General features: G+C 46.2%; 1 long non-coding RNA gene across 2 annotated transcripts; it reads right to left on the bottom strand.

Annotated features, from left to right (window-relative positions):
• Window positions 1-9270: 9270 nt before the first annotated feature.
• On the bottom strand, window positions 9271-19244 carry LOC137205499 (uncharacterized). 2 transcript variants are annotated; one of them, XR_010934186.1, is made up of 3 exons: window positions 17333-19244; window positions 9969-13903; window positions 9271-9709 (listed from the first exon to the last, which is right to left on the bottom strand). It is a non-coding gene; the product is annotated as an uncharacterized lncRNA (long non-coding RNA). The 2 variants fall into 2 exon arrangements; XR_010934185.1 differs by having other exon boundaries at window positions 9298-9709; window positions 9969-10159; window positions 17333-19197.
• Window positions 19245-19543: the final 299 nt, after the last annotated feature.

Raw genomic sequence — 19543 nt, 5'->3', positions numbered from 1 at the left:
CTTCAGTTTTTCAATAGAGATGCAACTTGTGAACAGACCAAGAAGATTTGAGGCAAAGATCAAAGAAAAATGGGAGATTACATACCTTCATAGTTAAAAAGATCGCCCCATCCCTTAGTTCAAATGCTAACTCCATCACTGATGAGCTGTCTTCTTAAGCAAGTTACTTAACTCAGCTACGGGGCACCATTCCATTATCTGTAAAACAGACATCACATTAGTGGTTTATAAATCTTCCCTTGTGAGATTATTGAAGGACTACAGCATACATAATGAGTGTACAGGGTGAAGACTCAATAAACATTATCTATTATTAAAACTCAATTGCTTGTGAGCCAAGCAGGAGAGTTTCATAGATGGTGAAAGGGCTTTGATTTGCAATGAATAAAGCCCAGCATTTAAATGTTGTCTCTCCTGCCTCCTGATCTGTGGCTCTGGACAAATCAAGGTTCCCGAGTCTTAGTTTCCTCGTTGCTAAAGCGCTGAGAATGACACCAGCCTCGAAGGAGCAGCTGTGGCAGTTGGACAGACCGGTCAGAGTCTCCATGAGCGCCCAATACTAGTGCCACTCGGCTTTCCTCCTCCATCCAAGAGGGAAGTGGGAAGAGCAAAAGCAGACCCACAGGTATCAATGGATGGGGAAAATCGGAGCACACGGGGATCATCTGCCTGTGATCATCTAACATCCGGTGCAGGCACAGCACCCCCCAAGGGCACGTTCCCCAGCACCACACAGCCATCCACCTTTCCCCAAGAGCCCTACCAGGTGACTCTCGTGAGATCACACAGGAGGTACACACCACTTTGTTCATGTTCTCCTTTGGCTGATCTCCTGAGTATTTCTGATGCTACAAAGTATGAGCTAGTAGACCAACCATGCTCACTGAACACCATGAAACTTCACAGTGGAGAAGGAACATCTCTGTATTCTGTGTCTGATGAAAAGAGAACACATGACTCACCCGAAAAGCCCTTCTGCCAGCCACATGCATCTTGGGTGTATTTCTTTTTTTTTTTTTTATTGGAGTTAGAGTTGATTTAATCATAGGATATCACGTATATGTGGAATCTAAAAAAAAAAAAATAGTACAAATGAGCTTATTTACAAAACAGAAATAGAGTCACAGGTGTAGAAAACCAACTTATGGTGACTGGTGGTGGGGTGGGGAGGGGAGGTGGATAAATTGGAAGACTGGGATTGACATATGCACACTACTGTGTATAAAATAGATAACTAATAAGGACCTACTGTGTAGCACAGGGAACTCTACTCAATACTCTGTAATGACCTATGTGGGAAAAGAATCTAAAAAGAGTGGATATATGTCTATGTGTAACTGGGTGTATTTCTATTGGGCATAAACAGAAAGCTGTCCTTGAGCCGTTGCAGGCAATCACCACCCATGTCTGGTTCATGTCTCTGTGCCCCGGAAGGAGCCTGGGCCTGGTCCACCACAGGTTCAAGATGTCTGGCGCTTGTTCTCCCTCTGCCTCTTTGGTTCTATGTATATTTTGGTTGATTTAGTAAATGTACTGGGAAGGCTCTAGGGACACAGGCAGTAGAGAAGTCAGCTCCCGTTTCTTGGTGCTTTTCTGGTCCTGGAATCATGATCCTATACCAGGTCACGTGACTAAACTGGTCCCTGTCTCTCAGCTAGTCTAATAGCAGCTGCTTATTAAGTGCCTCCTCTGCCTAATGCACTTTACATGAGTTATTCCATTTAATCGTCACCATCTTGGGAGACAAGGGGGAATAAAATCCCCATTTTACAGATGAGCAAACTCTGGCTTGGAATGATGCATTTGCCCAAACTCTCACCATAAGGAAGTTCCTGAGGCATTTGAGCAAGAAAACTACCTCATTTCCACTTTAGCACGCAGACCACAGCATCTCATACAACCCTCAGGATGGCCTCACGAAGCAGTGACTATTATCCTTGTGCACTGACGGGGAGAAGGCACTGAGGTACCCCTTGAAGATGGTAGAGCTGGAATTGACACCCAGGTCTTTTCACTTCAAAACCCAGAATTGTGGGCTTCCCTGGTGCCGCAGTGGTTGAGAGTCCGCCTGCCGATGCAGGGGACATGGGTTCGCGCCCCGGTCCGGGAAGATCCCACATGCTGCGGAGTGGCTGGGCCCGTGAGCCATGGCCGCTGAGCCTGCGCGTCCGGAGCCTGTGCTCCGCAACGGGAGAGGCCACAGCAGTGAGATGCCCACGTACCGCAAAAAAAAAAAAAAAAAAAACCCAGAATTGTGCCACATCAGTGAGCTCCCCACTGGGTTCCATGTGCTCCTTAAATGGGGTTTTGTGGACAGGAAATGCCCTTTTAAAGGCACTAGACACCAAGAAAGAGCCACAAACACCTTACCTAGGATAGGGCCTTTTTGAAGTGTCAGCACCACCAAAAAGAGTGGGGAGCTTGGGGACGTGAGCTCTGAAATGTGGTCAACACTTCAGGAAGTGCTTTACCTGTGATCTCCCTTAATTCTTCAATTAGATTTTTAGATTTTAATTTCTCTTCTATGAATTTTGTTTATACCTATGAAATCAATTCAGCAAACTTTATACACAGGAATAGGTGCCAGGCAAATTGCTGCTGTCCTGGTAAACCCAAAGTTGAAACACAGCCATTGCATTCTCCCAATCTTGCTGCGTTTTCATCCCCTTCCACACAACTTTACCACCAGTGTGCACAAGTGCACGTGTGTGCACACACACATACACGCTCATTCATCACAGTGTCCTTGTTTTACATGTAGGTTCCTCTTGCAAACTTGACCTCATCTGTTTCTCTAAGGCTGTACTTTATACACCAGCCATCTGCAAGCCCAGTTCCCCACTGTCAAACTTATTTTTTCTTTTCCAAAAATCCAATCCCCAGAGAATACTTGTCAAGTCCAGATCAAGAGTACATGCATAATATGTGTAAAATAGATAACTAATAAGAACCTGCTGTATAAAAAAAAATTTAATTTAATTTAAAAAAAAAGAAAAAGAAGAGTACATGCAGAAGACGTGTCAACTGTTTCTGCCAGATTAAGAAACGGGGATGTCCTGTGGATGCCAGAGCAAAACACCACAGTCCCCAAACAAACGGATTCCATCAAGATGGGTGCCTGGGGCTTCCCTGGTGGCGCAGTGGTTGAGAGTCCACCTGCCGATGCAGGGGACACGGGTTCGTGCCCTGGTCCGGGAAGATCCCACATGCCGCGGAGCGGCTGGGCCCGTGAGCCATGGCCGCTGAGCCTGCGCGTCCGGAGCCTGTGCTCCGCAACGGGAGAGGCCACAACAGTGAGGGGCCCGCGTACCGAAAAAAATATATATATATATGCTGTAGATAACATAAGACCGAAAACAATTGCTAGCAGGAAATAGACATACCTAAAGAGGAATGTTATTTATTCATAACAGTGTACACAATTCCATTATTGATATACATTTATTAATAAACATTATGATTTATAATATTGTTAGTTCCCACATAAAATGAGACCAAGGAATTATTCTATTCCTAATTATCTGAAGGGAAACTCAAAAAACTTGATTTTTACCCAATCTTCTTTGTGCCATGATTACAACTGCACGAAAATCCCAAACCCTGAAAATTGTATGTTTTCTGTGAATACAAAGCAGTGAAAATAGTTGTTATGTGCGGATGGTGAGATTATGGGAGATGTTGAAATTCTTATTTATGGGGTAAATTATTAACTATATACATTTTAAAATTTTTGTTTTCTCCTTACTCAGAGTGGTTCTACTTTCCTTGATAAAAATTGTGGGAAAACAAAATGAAATATACCTCCTCACGCCTTGCCTTTTGTCTTCTTCCCTTCTGTTGAATGTGTCTAGAAAACAATCACGGGATCTCAGAGTTCAAAGTGACATTTGAGGTCATCTTATCCAAACACAACAACCCACGATATACTTAGGACGCGACAGTCCAGTGATGGTGAACTCATTTCAAAATAGAACCCTCCATCGTTGAATGAAGCTTATAGTGAGCTGAAATTTGTACCCTCCACTGCCCCAAAATAAGATTTAGTTCTTCCCTTTGGAGCCACAAAGAGCATGGGTGTTCCCTGAATTTTTCTTAGAATAATAATCTATCAGCTCTTTACAAATAGCTATCAAAATACCTCCGTCGCACCATCTAAGAGCTCCCGATACGAGCTCCCCATCCAGCATACGCCAGGTTTAATTCAAAGCCCCAGCCACAACATTCCTCTTTCTTGTCAGGTTATCAGTTTCCACCATATTGATTTTATTATACTAATTATCAAAATGGGTGTATGGAGGCAGGTACTCTCCAGGCAAATATGCTTGTCTTATTTACAGCCTGAAATTTCAAGAGGAGAACCTCCAAGCACATTTGACAAACAGCATTGTGTGTTGATATAAATCAAAAGGTCCAGTGGTTCTTTCAATCCGTGAGCAATTTTATTGGCATATTCTGAAATAGCTGGTCTTCTCTGCTTCCATTAGGCAAATCACAAAAGCTGGAAGCATTTAAGAGGTCAGATTCGACGTGAGCCATTCATAACGTCACAGGCTAGGCCAGGACAGTCAGCCCACGAGGGCCGGTCAAGATACCACAAGCCTCTGACTAGGATGGTGGGTGGCCATGTGGAACAGTGGGTCAAGCAGTCAATAAAGGCATATCTGCAGCCCAGATGCCTCAGGCTCTGTCCCAGTAAGGGTAGAGCTCCCCTTTGATGGCTGCCAGGGACGCACTGTGTGACAGACCTCCTCTCCTCTCACTCCGTGGCCAAGCGCATCACCTCAGGGTCTCCGAGCACAGCTCTAGCTGCTCTGTGCCCACTCTCTCCCTCTTCTAAGTGCCTCTTGGAGGAATCCTACCTCACACTTGACTGCCACCTGACGTTGCAGGATGGCAGAGAAAGCAGACAGGGCAGGGGGTCAAGATGTCCCATGACAGGTTAGGTCCCAGGACTGAGCTGGGTCAGTCGGAGCCAGAGGCCTCCAGGGTGAGCTCAGACCTTCATGGAGGTGGATCAGGGAACATCAGATCAAAGAAAACAAACGTGTCCTCTCGTATAAGAGTCAGAGGGTTGAGGAAGAGGGTAAAGCACAAGCCCAAAGTCAGGGAAATCTGGAAATGAGACTCAAGATGAGATCCCAAGTTACAAGGCAAGAGCTTCAGCAGTCTTGCTATGAAGAGGGCTGATACATCAGAATCTGCTTCTTATGGGATACAGACCATGTGGTCCTTGGAAGGGGTGACCTGGACCAGAAAAGGGATCAGGATGACTGGATGTGTCCCTGGCACATGGCAGTGTGACAAGATCTGGCTTCGTAACCTGTCTCAACTGGGTTAGAGCTATGTCGGCACCCTTTGCTGGCTGTGTGTGTTTGGGCAAGTCACGTCGGCGAGATGCAATGTTATCATCTCCATGTGAAGATGATCCTGCCTGGGTTGTGGTTTTATGAAGATCAGGTAACATACGCGAGCCCCTCCTACAGCATCTGGCGTATAGTGGGATGCTTGCATTTTGTCCACGTCATTGGCATAGTCAGAGGGCTTCCTGTGACCAAGCTTAGCCTGTTTTCCGAACGTGCTTTAACCCATTTCCCTCCCGAGGGCAGAGTTTTCAGCTGCATCAGCCCAGATTTCAGGATTCCTCTGGAGACTCCTAATTACAAATGGTCTGTCCCTTTGTCCCACCAGTAAACTTGTTTGCCCCGGTTTCCTGATTGTTTGCTCAGAAAACAACTTGTTCGTATTCAAGGAGCCCAGAGGACTTTGTACAGCAGAGGCCTTCAGAGCCTCCAGGATGCTGCTAGTATAGACAGTGCAACACCACCGGGGACTGCTGTCAGGCACTGATGCAGAGGGGAGAATTTGTGTAGTAATGGGAAAGAGAGAGAGGAGTCTTGGTTGGACTGAGAGCTGGGAGTGAAGACGATGTAGCTGAGAGATACGGCAGAGCATATCTGATCCTCCGTGTGGCCAGAGGTAGAGCCAGGGAAAGACAGAGGTCTTTGCTAGAAACTTTGTGAGTCTAGACACAGCAAAAACTAATTAGAGTCTCAGTTAACCAAGATTGGTGCTGGATTGGGACGGCGGTCATTCTTTTGCTTTGGGCCAGTTCCAGCACCTCCCTGGCACACCCTCCTACTGTGCACATCTGGCTACTGGCACATCTGCACAAACGTTGGACTTCTTTCCACGAGGACTTGATACTAAGACAGCAATAAGGCTCCTTCAGACAGCTCCATGGCAACAGGTATTGACAGTGTGAGGCGAGCAGGTGAGAGGGACACGGTCTTCTAGTAGCTGGAGTGGTTTGCTCAGCAATTGGGGCCACTCCAGGGAGTTGTGGCTGCAGTCACAGGCTGATGGAGCTGAAGATGCCAGGGACGAGAATGACACGGAGGAGGCGGAGGATTGGTGACAAAGGGCACAGGATGTCTCAGTGTCACAGAGGGAGGGTCCCTGTCCATCCAGCAGCCATGGGCTCTGGAAAATTTCAGGATTATTTATTTGTCCCACACAGACTAAATTCGAGCCAGTAAGGAGGCTTAAGATGATCCAGTTAATGACATGCAAACAGCATTGTGCATTCAAGCCCACCCGGAACGTACATCTCTCCCTTGACAAAGGAGGGAAAGTGAGGCACTACATATAGTGATGACATCGTCCAAACTAAACCCCTGCTCTGCAGGTTCCAGAAGGTATCAGTGCCTTCCCTGACCCTGCCCCCCGGGAGGGCTGAAGCATGTGCCCATCTAATCAATATCTTTCAGAAAGCTTAATAGATTTTCTTTCTCTGCTTTCAGAAGACATTATTTCTAGGCTGTGAAAAATCATAGGTAATTTGCATTTAAATGTACAGTATTCTTTAGCAACAACATCAAACATCCTGCTCATTCAGGCTAAGATGCCAATCAGTTTTCCCATTTCTGAATCCACTGGGTCACGCAGCACCCACTGAAGATTTAGAGGGAAAAACCCCTCCCTCTCCAGCCCAGGGTAAGGCAGAGAGGGTGTCCTAGGGCAGGTCATGTGACCTGTTGTTGAGAGCCACTAACCCAAAGCAAGGAAATAATCAAAAATTTAAATAACTTTAAGTGTTCAAAAGAGAGTGAGTGAGAAATTGATAAAATGACAAACTGGCCTGGATTTTAAAATAAGATAAAGAAACATAAGCCCTGACACAAATTTTCTCTGAATGATTTTTTTTGTCCCGTCTCTCCTGACACAACGGAACACAGTAGCTGTTTTCCTTGTCCAGCCAAGTCCCTCCCCCATCCATTATAACAATCCCACCCTGTCTCCACCACTTTCAGGACTCTGCTTCAGCTCTGCTCTTCCCTACGTCTCCCATCTTGTTCCTTCCCTTGGTTCCTTTGCCCTGACCCTACTAACTTATTCAGATTTCTCCAATCCATGGGTTATTGTTTTTTAAAGAAAGGAGCTCAGGGCTTCCCTGGTGGCACAGTGGTTGAGAATCCGCCTGCCGATGCAGGGGACACGGTTTCGCGCGCCGGTCCGGGAAGATTCCACATGCCGCAGAGCAACTGGGCCCGTGAGCCATGGCCGCTGAGCCTCCGCGTCCGGAGCCTGTGCTCCGCGACGGGAGGGGCCACAACAGTGAGAGGCCCGTGCACCGCGATGAAGAGTGGCGCCCGCTCGCCACAACTGGAGGAAGCCCTCACGCAGAAACGAAGACCCAACACAGCAAAAATAAATAAATTAATTACTAAACTCCTACCCCCAACATCTAAAAAAAAAAAAAAAAAGGAGTTCAACCACCTTCCATTCTCCCTCCTTCCTTCTCATTCTAGAAAGATGGGCAGAGGAGAGAAGATCAGGGGCAGCCCAGAGAGCCGGCCGGGCCCGGAGGCCAGGCCCCGGGGGCAGGCGGGTCCCCAGAGCCAGCTTCACGTGCTCTGCAGACAGCTTGTCCTGGTGACTGAGGCCCAGCTTCTCCTCTCGGGGCTTCGTCCACATTTGGAGAGACAGCCAGGTGTGGGGCACGTGACCGGAAGAAACATGTGAAGAGAGGGGCGAAGGCAGTCAGGCCCCGTCAAGGAGAGAAGGGAGTGTGTGTCTACACACCTCCTTGCTGAGATAGCACCATGTCCCTCTCTACCCATCTGGTCATAGGTGAGATTCGGCAGGTGCTTTTTTTTTTTTTTTTGCGGTACGCGGGCCTCTCGCTGTTGTGGCCTCTCCTGTTGCGGAGCACAGGCTCGAGACACGCAGGCTCAGCGGCCATGGCTCACGGGCCCAGCCGCTCCGCGGCATGTGGGATCTTCCCAGACCGGGGCACGAACCCGTGTCCCCTGCATCGGCAGGCGGACTCTCAACCACTGCGCCACCAGGGAAGCTCCTGGCAGGTGCTTTTCAAGCGCCTCGGCTCCACCAGGCCTGGAGCTGGGGCTAGGGGCTGTGGAACTGGGAAGCAGGGGTTCACGTGGGGAGACAGACAAACATCCGGCCGGCAAGCCAAGCCCCGTGCTGGGCAGAGCAGGGGGGCAGCCTGAGCCAGGCCTCAGCTCAGTCCCAGACCACGTGGAGGCTTAGCCAGGAGAAGGAGGGTGAGCAGGGAAGAGAGGAAGCTCCGACCAAGAGGGTGGGAGAGGACTTTACAGAAGTTGCGGGGGACACGCATCAGCTCACCCCAAGCATCCCCATCACACTCTTCCCGTTCGCTCAGCCCCATTGCTCCATGCTCAGCTGGGCTACTCTTTCCTCCCTGTTACGTGGAGTATTTCATGACAGCCTAATCTTCTCAAGGCCCTGGGTTAAGCCGACTCTAACACAAGGAGGAAAGGTTAATAAGCACAGACGTGAAAATTCCTCATAGACCTCACCACACACGCTGTGAGTCAGGAGACAGCAACCAAAACGCACTGTGAGTCACCCTGCTGAGGCGGCCAGAGCACAGCCAGAGGCAGCCCAGTGTCCGGGAACCTCGGAGCTGGAAATGGAAAAGCTCAAGTGCCTCCAAACACAAGGTGAAGAAGCCAAGCTTCTCTCTGATGACCACGAGCCACGTTTGAAGAAAAAAGAAAGATCTTAAAGTGAAAAACTAGTATTGAATCTTTAGGAATCAATACATTTAAAACAGAACATGGGGGAACTTCCCCCGTGGTCCAGTGGGTAAGACTCTGCACTCCCCAACGCAGGGGGTCCGGGTTCGATCCTTGGTCAGGGAACTAGACCCCGCGTGCCGCAACTAAGACCTGGCGCAGCCTAAATAAATAAATATTTTAAAAAATAAATAAAACAAAACATGGGATGTCTGGTTATCCATTAGATCACTCGGGATTCACATGGAAAGGAAAAAATTTATTAAAGAACAGAACTTGAGAGCTGACAGGATACAACCTAAAATTATGACAATAAGCAAGAATCTGATAAATTTCATCCAGATAGCTGAGAACCGAATACAGTATTTCCCAAACCACCTATCATTTGCCCAAAAATAAAGAAACATCATTCCCATTTATCATTTGACTTAACATTGCGTCGAGTAATATAATGAATGGGAATTTCTTAGCCAATAAAATGTCCTATATTTCTCAGCAATGCTTTCACATACTGCAAACTAATTAATTCAAAATCTGTTTTGTCTGGTCCCTTGTGTTCTCAGTTAATGAGATTTCATGCAGTCCATCCTGGTAACAGCTTCACGTCCCTTCTTCATTTCCTCTGATGCTTAGAGCCAAAGGGCTTCCAACTAAAAAAATAAAATAGAAAATATTCCTCAATTTTGATAAAATGCTGGATCTACATAATCAAATTTCATCAGAAAGATTCTGAGAAGGGGCCAACCACAAACCATTTCAATTTCAAATATTAAAATATTCAATATTTCAAAATTAAAATATTCTTTTAATTTCTCCATCATAAGTTTTGGAGTTATCAGACCAGGTCTCTGAATTTGAGTGTAGAAACTGTGGTCGCAGGATGAAGAGGGAGAGAATCGCAGAACTTACCCGGGTTGAATGGACTTCAGAACCATGAAGTCCAATAGGCTGGATTTCCAGAACAGGAAAGTGGCCGGTCCAGACCAGAAGTGGTGCCCAAAACTAGGCAAGAAATGAATGATGGTTCTGGAGCTCACATTTTGGGGATGCCAGCGCACACTTCTGACTTCTGATTGATTTGGAAAGGTTTCCTGGAAAGGCTGGAATTTTGGTGGAAAAGGCAATGAGGAAAGATAAGAATTGGAAAGTAGACAACTGCTTTTTCAGACTTAACTAAATCTTTTAACTTTTTCTCCAAATTTGTATTCTTTGACCTTTTCAACAGGCCCAAGAAAGTGACATGCTGACACAATACCACATGTGCATGGTGGGTTCCGTCTGCCTAGAAAGAATAGAACACAATACGATCATGATCACAGGGCCACACAGACAAAGACAGCCATCAGAGCTGGTGTTAACCTGTGTACAATTACAGCTGCCATCTACGGAGCTCATTTTGGAAATATTAGACTACTCAAACTCTTTCTTAATAATTCTCAAAATAAATTTGGAAGGTAGATATTACTATTAGCTTTAGCAATCTAAAGTTAATCTAAATCCTCTTTTAACAGATGTGGAACATGACACTCAGACAGGTTAAGTCATTTGCTAATTTCCCACCAGCTCCAGAAAGACAGAAATGAGGTTCCTTGTGGATCTTCCTGAATTCATTTGTTTCCTCTCTCTCTCTCTCTCTCTCCAATTCTGCTTCTCCTACAAAGTCCAGATCTTTCAAGCTTGTGGGTTTCAGCCTGGCCCCAAGGCACTGAGAATTCACACTACCATCAAGACATCTTATGCAATTTTACTACAGCTGGTGTGGAAACTTTAAGATCCCTGGAGTACTGAAAATCACAGCTCAACAGAATATAGATGAGAGACAGAGAGAAAGCGAGACAGAGAGAAAGAAGGGGGGACTTAGATACGCAGGAGATGAATTCATTGATATTTTAACAGAAAGAAAGCTAAAGGTGCCTCTCCCTCTGAAAGTTTCATGTCACCTCAATTCCTGGATCTGTCTCGTATGCCTTCCCTCTGAGGCTCCTGGTATGCCCTTCCAGGACTCAGATGTCACCCCGGCCCAGGACAGCTGCCCCCGGCTGCAGGTGGCACTGCCTGAAGCGGGTCAGCTGGGCAGGTGGGTGGGCACTCCATATGTCCTCAGCCCCTGCCAGCCCTGGGAGCTCCTCATGGGGACACAGATGCCCTGACCACCCTCTACTACATTAGCTCCTTTCACAGGGGACTGGATGGCTATTGGTGAGCATTTGTCTAACTCCTCCCATGGGGGCCGAGACTAACCCAGGTTACTTCCACCTGCTTCTCTTTTTTGCCACCCTCCCTACCTTCTGTTGTGCGCTGGCCAGTGGGAGTTCCTGGGAAGCCACACAGGCAGCGTCCTCTGTGCTCGTCATGCCAACCTTCATCAGAGCACATGCACTGGGGGCTCTTGGAGATGGGAGAGAAGCGGTAAGCTCTCAGAATGTCCTCCCTGGAGCCATTCTGGGGCAGGCTCACTTTCAGTGGTTTGCATGTTGTTCGCCACAGAAACCGTAAGATGGGCAAAGCAGAGAGCTATGGGCCTGAGTGGGAGCAGAGCACTCAGATCCCTCTGGCTCTCATTTCTTACTTACGATGACCCCAAGTGACCTCCACAGAGCACAGCTTGACGTGGCAGATCTAACCAAGCTTCTCCATTTTACTTATGAGAAAATAAGCCTCTGAAGAAGGAAGACCAGCCCAGGAGACACAGTGACGTTGGCTCAGCCTTGCCTCTCCATTGGCCTCTCGAGTCCCAATTCCTGTTCTTCCAGCCATCCTCCCTCATCCAAAAGAGATTTCGTAGAAGGTGGCGGTCCACCAGGTCACCTACTGCCCACTCAGGCACATCCTTCTTCATCCCACCTGCCTCTCACCAAGCTGTTTCTAGTGTGTGTAAGTGTGCATTTATGTGGAGACCATGGTCCATGTGCGAAGGTACATTTAGGTAAGTGACAAATTCCAGGATGGCAGTGCATTAGTTACAACCAATTAGGAGAAAATTATCACTGCGAAGTGCTCGTATCCCCTGCACTGGGCCAAAAGCCAACATGTAGCATTTGTTAAGTATTACCTCATTGGGCTCAGTAGATGGTAAAGGGGTTTAAATCCAATTCAATAAAATATTTGATGTTAAGACTGAATCCTTAGGACTATAAATTCCAGTTAGTGGACCAGAAAGAGGTTACTCTGTATGTCCATACATCACTCACCTCCTCTCTCCACTATTATTGACAGCAATAGGTGTTGGAAAATCTTGGTGTTTTGAAGATACATCAACTTGTGTTCCAGCCCCAGCTTTGCTACTTTTAAGATGTGTGATCTCAAGATCATCAGTTCTCTTATGTATAAAATAGAGACAATAATACATACTTTGCCAGGTTGTTGGATTTAAAATGGGTAAAGTTTATAGAATCTACCTAGCACATAACAACTGCTCGACAAATGGTAGCTATTACTACTATATTAGCAGCCTTTACATGTTAGTGGTTCTGCTTGATACTTATTAAAGCAACTACGTATCATTACAGCTAATAAGTATTTAGTGCTATGTACCTGCCAAGCATTTTGGTACATCTTAGGTAAATTTCAAAGAAGTACAAAATGTAACTCTTGCCGTCAAAATAACTCGAAAGACAGCTGAAGAGAAACATTAATATATATCCTAACACTAAAATAATTTCACATGGATTATAAAATAGAAGCAAATAGAAGAAAATCAGGATATTAAATTTTTTTTTAATTTATCTTGGAAATGAGAAAAACTTTCAAAGCAAAACAAGAAAGGCAGAAGCACACAGATGTTTATAGCAGCTTTACTCATAATTGCAAAAACTTGGAAGCAACCAAGATGTCCTGCAGGAAGTGAGTGGAGAAATAAACTGTGGTGCGTTCACACAATGAAATGTTCTTCAACACTAAAGAGACACAATCTATCAAGCCATGAAAACACATGAAGGAAACTTAAACGCATATTACCAAGCGAAAGAAGCCAATATGAAAAGACTACCTACTGTATGATTCCAACTATATGACATTCTAGAAAAGGCAAAACTGTGGAGACAGAAAGAAAGATCAGGCGTTGTCACAAGTCGGGGTAGAAGGCGGGTGGGGAGATGAAGAGGTAGAACACAGAGGACTTTTATGGCAGTGAAACTATTCCGATTAATACTGTGACGGTGTATATGTGTCATCATACATTTGTCCAAAGCCATGGAATGTATAACTCCAAGAATGGAGCCTGTTGTAAACTGTGGACTTGATGTGATCATGATGGTCGACAGAGGCCCCTTGGTTGTCACAAATGGACCACTCTGGCAGGGGATGCTGATGATGGTGGAGGATGTGCCTGCGTGGAGGCAGGAGGATTATGTGAGCAGCCTCTGTGCCCACCTCTCCATATCGCTGTGAACCAAAAACTTCTCTGAAAATATAATGTGTTTAAGAAAAAAAAACAAAGACAGAAGCTATTGAGGAACAAGAAAAGAAAAGGGCTTTGATGAGAGCTCTTAACTAGTGAAGCTGTTTACAGAGAGACTATTCCTGTAACTGGGAAGAGGCTACAGTGGCTTCGTTTTTCCATGGAAAACACGGGAAAGAGGACAAGGGGACAGAGAGTGAGAGAGAAACACAGGGTCACTTCAGAGGAGGAACGTCAGGGACCATGATCACAGACATCCAGGACCGCACGGGCAAAGCATCCCGGACTCCAAGGACGGAGGGGCCGTTGACCACATGGACCTGAGTCGGCCTGACAGGAGGTGAGGCTGAGGTTCAGCTGTGTCAGAGCTGCGGGTGAAAGAGGCCGGCAGTACAAAGGAAATTCAAGTCTGCAGCTACGGTTCAGGAATAAGATGTACTTTTGTCTGCAAAAAGAAAAAAAGGACCCTTAGAACCCCAAGAACTGTCTCCAGAGGTCCCCAGAGGAGGGGTGGAGCTTCCCGTGGGCCCCTCAAGAGGTGAATTGAAGTAGGGGCTGGAAAAGAACCCCCGGCAGGTCCGGCCTCAGTGTGGGTTGCAGACTTATGTGCAGGGGGCTCTACTTCTTTGTGGGGCGCTGTGAGCGTGTTCCAGCTTCCGGGGGAGGAGAGAGGGCCAGCGGGCAGCAGGAGAGGAGGTGTGCTTGTGGTTCCTCCTTAACCTAACTTAACCTTGAGGGGAGTGAGTGCTAACGACACAGTTTGGGGTCATCCCAGCAGAGGTGAGTGGAACCAACAGGGGAGCAGGTGACCTCATGAGAAAGGAGAGGGGGTCCCAGGGCCAGGCACCTCACCTACATCAGCACCTACAGTCTCCTAGCTTAAAAGTAGAAATCACTGGTGATATCAGTGTACACAGAGGCCCTGAGTTCTCACCTCTGTGTAAGTCAGCATCCCGGCCAACTCACACAGTGGACGTTTCCGACGCCAACACTGCCTCAAGGGAAGGCCGGGTGATCAGATCAGAGCGTGCAGTTTGGTGTAATGGATTAGAGCAAGAGTTCCCCGTATGGGCTGAAATCTCAGCTCATAAAATTACCCTCGCCAGATGGGAAGGCTAAGAGGGAACGTAGAGATCTTGCACTGGAGGCGGCAGAGCGAGAGCTTAAAGCCAGAAGATGGAGCCAGCCTGCTCGGATTTGAATTCCGGCCCTACCAGGCACTAGCTTGCGGCCCTGAGCAAGCCGCTTCACCCTCCCGCGGCTTCCCTTCCCCACCAGCAAAATGCCGATAATGGTATGACCTACCTCAGGGGGCCGCCTGCAGAATTAACCAAGTTAATGTCTGTAGAGTGCTTATAACCACAACTGGCCGGAAATAAGACCTATAGAAATGTTACTTAAATAAATGTAACGTTAACTCCCCCCTTTACAGATGAGAGAAGGGCAGCCTGAAGCGGGAGCGTGATTTCCCCAAGTTTGTTCAGATGCTCTGTGTTCTTCGGGTCCTGGACCCTGGTCTCCAGATGCTCCGTCCACCACCCACGTGGCCTGGGAGCCGACAGGGCCGCACAGAGGGCCTGCAGATTCCAGAAGGGCCCCCGTTGTCCCGCCCCACACTGTCACAGCCTGACCTGCCACCGTGTCCCCTTCTGGCGGGGTCTGACCAGGCCACACAGAGGAAGCCACTGAGGTCTCTGGAGTTCCAGCACTTCCCATCATATCAAATACCATTTCACTTTCCATTTCCTCAAGGGAGGGAGGGAAAGAGAGAAAGACAGTATCGCTCGTACTCCCCTACTTCACAGTTTTGCTGTGACAATAAAAAGGGGTAAGATGTTTTACCTGGTAAAGAGGGCTACATAAATGTCAAATAGGGAAAAAATGGGATCCACAGGGCTGCCTTCCAGTGAGAACTTATGAATCCTATTAATTAAAAAGACGCGCATGACTTTGCCCCATCTGACTTCACTCTAGATAATTCATATACGCGGACCCAGAGCAGCCGAGCTCTTCTGGGAAATAGGATAAAAACGCGTGGTCTCTGCCAGGAAGGCTTCAGTCTGTGGAGAGAGACGGCCATTTCCTGCTGAGGACTTTTCCTCCAATGCTCGTAACTGGTGCTCATCCAGTCGGGCTTCACCGTCCTCAGGGAATGCTCATCACATTTACGATGCACAGTTCACTCCTTTAAGGAGAGGCTGAACCTAATCTGTGCCTGAATCACTTTTGAGTTCCCGCTCCTTCAGGGCCCCTTCTCTACCTGCCGAGGGCGGTTCCCTCCACGTGCCTGTAGGTCAGCACCAAAGCCTCGGATTTGCTGAACTTGCCGGTCCTTGCCCTCCACGGTGGAAGACACAACCCTCGGAGTTGTAGACTCATCCGCTGCCTGGTTGATGCAGCTCCCATGGCCTCCTTCTTATTCCTCATACACGTCAAGAATCCTCCTATCACCTCAGGGCCTTGGCACGTGCAGTCACTCCTGATAAGCGCACGGCTGGAACGTCTCACTTCTTCCAGGTATTCAAGTATCTCTTTAGCAGAGCAATCTCCTCACACCACCCAAGTTAAAACTTCAACCCTCTCCCCAACCTGACTCTCCCTACCTACTGCACATATTTTAATTTTTTAATTTCGTCTGTGGCACGAACACCACCAGGGCACTAACGTCGTATGTATTTGTTTTTTATCTGTGTCTCTGACCTCCAGAGAGGAGGGATAGTGTCTGTGTTTATCTAAGACCCGTGTGCTCACAACAGCTACCAGAGTAACTGACACTCAGAAGATACTCTGTCAATGGGTAACAAGTCTCTCAGTATAGAAGAGGAGGTTTTCTCCTAGAAAGTCAAGGAGAGCAGGGGACAGAACAAGAATCTACAGTCAGAAGGTGGAGTCCAGGCTCTATTCGTTATTACCTGGGGGCATTCAGTGAAGTCGTATAACCTCTCCTCCTTCATCTATAAAGTGATATAAAGTCTCACCCAATCCTACATAGGATGGACTGAGACAACTTATAAAGGGACCATTTGTAACTAACAAAGAGCTATACAAATACAAAGCTGTACAAATCTGGGTATATTTGTTTTTCAGTTTTCATCTTTGGTTTTGATTTAATTATATATTTAGATTGAACGGTCACTGGGACTGGCTTTGCTGTCACCTGAGGCCTTCAAGTACAGTGCTTAGGGGCCCTCGCTGGTTCCAGGGTCAGGCAAACATAGCATGGTTCCTGGCTCCACCATTAACTAGCCCTGTGACCTCGGGCTGGTTAAATCACTTCAAAATAGATATAAGTTTATAACAGTATTATGATTCATAGATTTAATGTGAACAATATGTGCAATAATGCATGTGAGACTCTTAGCAGATGTTTAGGGTTAATATTTTTATTGACTAAAGTGGTTTCTCTTTCTAAGGGAGATAATTCTCTGTTGGAAACATTTGGTTTTTAAATACAAATGGAAAGAGGCCTTCCTGAAAGTTTTTCATTTTTGAAACATGATCTCTTGTGCTGGGTGATGGGGTAAATGCTTAAGCTCATGTCACCTAGATAGCAAAAGTATAGCTCTTAACTCTCAATTTTTGTCTGTTAATAAAATTAAATAATAAGCTGCCATTGTTATTGACTTTATATACATATATATATTTACCACTGCCATGCTTAAATTCGTGGGCAAATCAGCTCTGTGTTTTGGCAGTCTCTCCTGTGGAAAAGAGTGTTTATGTTTATAATCTTCCAGAGCTGGAAAGGCTCAGTTTGCCAGCTCTGGAAATGACTCAGCAGTGAATACTAATAGGTGTGCTTCCCTTTGAGCCCACAGATTTGTGAAAGTCAGAATGTGCTCAGCAAGACAGAAGAAGGAAGTAGGGAATTAACCTTAACTTGGTGCCTTTTCTGGGCCAGGACCAGCAGCTCCTCTTCCTTGTATCATCTCATTTCATTCTCACATCAGATCTCTGAGGGAAATGATGACGTCCTTGATGGAGAAATGAGAAAATAAAGTCACACTGAAGTTAAGTAACTTGTCCACAGAGCTAATAAAAGCCAAAACCCAAATCCTGACAAGCGGGATATTTGTTCCTCGGTTTGACAAATACTTATTTTGCATCTATTATATGCCAGGCACTGTCCTAGGCACTGGGATTAAAGCAATGAGAAAAAGAAAGCCCCTGCCTTCATAGAGGGCACATTCTAGTGCAAAAGTACAGGTAAACACGCACATACTATACACAGAGATATAGCTATAAGTATGGGTGTGGACATAGAGATATGGTTATGAGTACAGATATATAGTTATGGGTATGGATATAAATGTGATAGTTGTAGACAAACACACAGGCACGGACACAGACATGGAGAGATACAGGTAGTCATGAGTTAGCGCTAAGTGGAAGAGGATGATGAAAGGTATTTCAGATCAAGTAATGTGGAAGGCCTTTTAGGAGAAATACCAAAAAGAGACTTAAAGGAAGACCCGTGAGTGTGATGAACAAGGTGACTTTTAAGGATCACACTGGGTGCTGCACAAAGAGCAGGCTATAGGGGACAGCAGAGTGTCAGCAGAAACACCAGGGTCGAGGTTACCGCTGCAGTTCTTAGGAGGAAAACAGAGGTTCCACTGAGCGGGAGTGACAACTGCATCCTCCTTAGTCACACTGTAAGTCACACTAGACTCCCCTAAGGAATTTAAAGGTAATTTTTTACAGAAGACTAATTTACCTAGACGTTTTGTGGGAACCAACACACAGTGTAACACATTACATACCAACACCAGGCTTTCCCAAGTTATTAAAACAGTAACAAAATGGTATAAAAACAACAAACCCTGTGTTACAATCTTGTTAAAAATTATAAGGGATTTAGGGTCATAGGTGAATTCCATTCATTATGCAATTATGAAACTATGGCCAATGGAAGTGGAGGGCCCTTGGTCCTCTTCCAGCCTGATGGTTTTGGTTTGCAAACAGAGAGAGTAACTTATGCACGGTCACAGATCCACCCAGTTGGGAATGACACCTACGTCCGCTTACAGCCAGAAGTGCTTTCACTCATTACTTCACTTATATTTATGCACAAAAAAGTGGAAGATGATACATCTTTTCATTAAAAGAGTGGCCACCATCAGATTTGTGGTTACCAGAGGCAGAGGAGGGGGGAGGGGAATAGGATAAAAGTGGTAAAAAGGTACAAACTCCCAGCTGTAAGATACGTAAGTACTAGGGATGTGACGTACAACACAATAAATATAATTAACACTTCCGTACGTTATAAATGAAAGTTGTCCAGAGAGCAAATCCTAGGAGCTCTCATCACAAGGAAAAACATTTTTCTATTTATTTAATTTTATATCTATAAGAGATGATGGATGGGACTTCCCTGGTGGCGCAGTGGTTAAGAATCCGCCTGCCGAAGCAGGGGACACGGGTTCGAGCCCTGGTCCGGGAAGATCCCACTTGCTGCAGAGCAACTAAGCCCGTGCGTCACAACTACTGAGCCTGCACTCTACAGCCCGCGTGCCACAACTACTGAAGCCTGCGCACATAGAGCCCATGCTCTGCAACAAGAGCCTGTGCTTCGCAACAAGAGCCCGTGCTCCACAACAAGAGAAGCCACCGCAATGAGAAGCCCGTGCACCACAAAGAAGAGTAGCCCCCGCTCGCCACAACTAGAGAAAAGCCCACGCACAGCAATGAAAACCCAACGCAGCCAAAACATAAATAATAAATAAATTAATTTTTAAAAAAGAGAGAGATAATGGATATTCACTAAACTTCTTGTGATAATCATTTCATGATGTATCAAGTCAAATCATTATGCTGTATACTTTAAACATATACAGCGCTGTGTGTCAATTATATCTCAATAAAAATGGAAGGGAAAAAAAAGAATGATCACAGTTTTTATACATGCATCTCCACATTCCCCAACACTAAGCCTAACACTCACTTTTAATGAAGCTCTCCTCGGGTAGAAATAGACCAGAACTGCTAGTCAGACTATTCAGGGGTAAGGGGAAAACTCCTTCTTGAAAGTTCTGACTAGAGAAAATGTTGAAAAATCTTTTATGGCTTCAAAAAGCACTCATTG

The sequence above is a fragment of the Pseudorca crassidens genome, chromosome 14 (assembly GCF_039906515.1).
Source record: "Pseudorca crassidens isolate mPseCra1 chromosome 14, mPseCra1.hap1, whole genome shotgun sequence".
Lineage (NCBI taxonomy): Eukaryota > Metazoa > Chordata > Mammalia > Artiodactyla > Delphinidae > Pseudorca > Pseudorca crassidens.
The sequence above is the reverse complement of the archived record's forward strand: the minus strand, read 5'-3'. Positions and strand labels throughout refer to the sequence as shown.